Source organism: Panthera pardus, unplaced genomic scaffold (genome assembly GCF_024362965.1).
Source record: "Panthera pardus isolate Hobbes unplaced genomic scaffold, ASM2436296v1 HiC_scaffold_17, whole genome shotgun sequence".
NCBI classification, from domain to species: Eukaryota; Metazoa; Chordata; class Mammalia; order Carnivora; family Felidae; genus Panthera; species Panthera pardus.
Window position 1 is genome coordinate 149,989,239 of NW_026526732.1, and position 3,855 is coordinate 149,993,093.

The 3,855-nt window shown below is 47.2% G+C and overlaps 1 long non-coding RNA gene across 1 annotated transcript; it reads right to left on the reverse strand.

Moving 5' to 3' along the window:
• Positions 1–291: 291 nt before the first annotated feature.
• LOC128777760 (uncharacterized) lies at positions 292–2,389 on the reverse strand. The gene is made up of 2 exons (XR_008423120.1): positions 1,966–2,389; positions 292–740 (listed from the first exon to the last, which is right to left on the reverse strand). It is a non-coding gene; the product is annotated as an uncharacterized LOC128777760 (long non-coding RNA).
• Between the last annotated feature and the right edge of the window lie 1,466 nt (positions 2,390–3,855).

The following is a 3,855-nucleotide window of genomic DNA, read 5'->3' on the forward strand; positions in this document are numbered from 1 at the left end:
CTGGTGAACTGGAAGGACCCTGGGAGCATCTTTTGTGGACACAGCTTCTCCAGGCCCACATCACCACGTGCTGTGTCACTCTCGGAGCCACCAAGGAGCCATGGGCTGTCCATCCTGAACAAAGCCATTTCAGGAGGGGACATCAGGCCCGACTGGACACTTGCCAGTGTGGTGTCAGCCTCCTAACCCTGGAGCCCAGGAGTGGGAATCCAGCACAGGAAGTTTTCTCACCAAACGCACCCACACCCCTCTGCCCAATGCACAGCAAAGCCAATGACTGAGATCCCAGGCTGCAGCAAGGAAAGGGTTTATTTGAGAAGCAGCCTAGTGAAAGGTAGGAGGCCAAGGCTAAATATCCTCCCTGAAGGGGAAGGAACAAGTTTTTTTTTTTTTTATGTAATCATAAGGGATGAGATTATGTACATATTGATGGAAAGGGCGGGACATGTAACTGTTCACGAGGAAAGATGGAGCGTGCACATCAAAAAACCATATGTGTCACATACAGCCTGTGTTCCCGTTGGGGTGGAACCAGCTTCAGCAGGAGGATAAATGTAGCCCCTGATCTCCCGAGGTTGTCTTGGGACAAGGAGTGAGGCACGGGGCACGCTCTGAGAGCCGGTATAAAGGGGATGGGGTCTCTGGCTCATTATCTTGATAAAGAATGCAGGACCTCACTTGTTCACAGGCTGGAGCCACAGCACCTGACCTTGAACCCAGGCTCCTGCAGGGACAGGAATCTGAAAAGAAACCATAGCTGAGTGAGGAGAAACAGTCCTCTGAAAAATGAACTCTAAATGTTCTGCTAGCTTCAACCGCATGAATGCTGTGGGGTGTGGATTCAGTTTGCTTCTGTGAGCAGCATAAGCAAGGGGCCTTCTGCTCTTGCCAGAAGGATCCTCAATTCCTGCATGTGGTTTGCAATATCTCACAGAGCAGAATTCCCCTCGGTGCTGAGGAGGGAGGAGGTGCCCGGCCTCAGGAGGCAGAGAAACCCTGTGCTGTCTTGTGTAACTTCGGATGATCTTTGGATGCTTGCACAATTATTGACTTTAGAACTGATAAGGACATTTTCAGCTTTCGCTGTTTGTGGGACCTGCTCGTGGGCTCCCAGGGAAGCTAGACTTTAACACTTGCCAGCATCAGAATGACTTCCCCAAACTGGAAAGCATGGGCTCTACTTCTGCCCTGGGCACACATTGTGCCTCTGCTTCATTAGCAAGAACCTAAAAGACACATATCAAACTAAAAGAAGAGTACAATTCTTCCTAAGTTCTGCCCCCATATTTTGGAAGCCTGCAAACTTGCATGTACAGAAAGCACAATTGAAGTGTGTAATTTTCTGGAATGTCTTTCATTGTGATGGTTTCTGACTCTTTTCATAAAAGCACAAATAGTGTGCACAAATATTCCTTCCTTTGAAGCACTATCTTCTTTGTGAGGATTGTGTATCCTGGGCAGCTGTCCTCACTATGGCTTGAATAAAACGCCCTTCCACTTTTTTTGAAATTCTGAAAGTTTTTTTCATTTCGCATGGACAGAACATTACAGAAAAGTAAATTGTTCAATTCTAAACATAATAGTAATGCACCAGGGCTTCCCTTTCAAGCCAAGGGCTGTCCTGTGCCTTGCTGCCACTATGGAGTGAGGGTGTGACTGATCCGGGTTTCCTTGTGAAGAAGCCATGTGGCTCTCACACTCAGCTATGCCCGACAACTTCCATGCTCTCGGGCCAGAAAGGATCACTGGACCTCCGGCTACCTTATTCTGCTCTCTCTAGTTGTTGGTGAGGAGAGAGGCCATTTATCGAGGCCCCTCACAGATGACTACAGTGCTGGTCTCTCTGGCTGGAGGAGCCTCTCACTCTCAGAGAGATGTCTGGGGTTTGGAACCACGGTCCTTTCCTTTCCTCCAGGAGGAAGTGGGTGCACATTGCAGCTGTGTCCCCAGCCCTTGAAAACAGACTTCCTGAAATCACAAGGAAGACGGACGTGCTGCAGAGTCTGGAGCATTTCAGAGTTCAGAAGGGAATCTGATGTAGACACTTGTTGTCCTGTCTACCTTGTAAGAGTGCAGAAGTTATAATGTAGTGTGAGATTATGGGTCTTTGCCCTACAGGGGAAGGAAGAGAGCAAGTTCTATACTGGGAATCCAACTCACAGACATGTCATTTACGGTCATTAAAATGTGGGAAAATTATAGAGAAACTAAAGGAGCACTGTTTTCTACTCACATCACTTATGATCAATTCTTTTAGTCATGATACAACCGAACCTAAAGAATTTCTATCATCTCTTCATGTTGCACAACTTGGACACAAAATCAGGATCAAACCCATGTCCCTTCATGTGAAATGTCTTGCTCATTGCTGCAGTTCACTTGACAGCTTCTCAAAGTGACCCAACAAACAACACACATCCCTCAAATTCAAGGACCTCTGAGGAAGACATGCCCTGAATGAGTTCACCTCATGGCGGGACTGGCTGAAGGTCACATTTTGTGTCCTTCTTCCTCTTTTAAATGAACTTGACTCCACGGTGAACAAATTGTCTTCCATTTCTTCTTCCAGAGCCCGTGTCAGCTGATTTGGAGCAGCACGGCGATCTGGGACCCATCACAGCACTGGGAGGAAGCATATAGGACAAGCCAAGGTGAAGACCATTGTGGCACCGAAGAGAGGGAGTTTACACTGCGTATCATGAATGAGGAGGTGCTTATCCTTCCCACTCTGTGTAAGAGAGACGGCCAGCTCCTCAGCACCTTCTCCTCCTCCCCACTTTGTGGAAGGTCCTTGGCGCTTGCCCTGCCACAGTCCGGGGAGACAGGAGCTTTCCCGAGGTCCTAAGGACTCCTGAGAATCATGCTCAGGGTCCAGGGAGAGGGACTCATGGTTTTTGCACCAAAAGGCATCTTGGTTACTTCTCTGGAGTTTGATTAACTAGAGTTTGGAAAACTTTGTGAGAGATTAGAGATTTGGAAGATGTCGTCTCATTGAAACTCAGTTAGCACCTAACACCTTCTCCGTTATTTTCCAGCCAGAACATGAGGGACTCCAACCTGACAGACTGACAAAGAAACACATGGGCACAATCAGATCCAGGGACATTTCAAAGTCTAATAATGCGACCAAAGTCAAAGATGAACTGAAAGGAGAATATTTATTTATTTATTTATTTATTTATTTATTTATTTATATGAGAGAGACAGAGTGAGAAGGAGGGACAGAGGAAAAGAGAGAAACTCAAGCAGGCTCCAAGCTCAGCGCAGAACCTGACTTGGGGCTCAATCCCACCAACCTGGGATCGACCTGAGCTGAAATTAAGAGACTCAGCCAAATGAGCCACTCAGGGGCCCACAAATGGAGACTACATAGAGGCTTGTGGGAGGTTGCAAAGGTACTGAACTAAAGTAGTCCCCTTCTTTGCAGGAAGTATGTTCCAAGACCCCAGGGGCTGCCTGTGATGGCGGATAGTACCGGACCCTACGTGTCCTATGAGGTTTCCTGTACGTTCCCACCCATGATCAAGCTTCATTTATGAATTAGGCACAGTAATAAATTAACAATAACTACAAAAAAAGAGAACAAGCCTAAGAGTATACTGTAGTCAAACTTTTGCATAACTGCCCCCAACTAATCTGATGTACGGTGCTCATTCTGCTTCTTGTGGTGATGTGAGATGATAAGAGGCCTGCATGAGGACATAAGGGTGGTGAGTGAGGTTAGGCTTACTACTGACCTTCAACCCTATATCACAAGGAGGATCACGTGCTTCCAGGGTGCACTTGACCTGAGCAATAGACAGCACAGACAGCCACACCAGGGACAAGGAAGGACAGCTATAGTGACACTTCTAT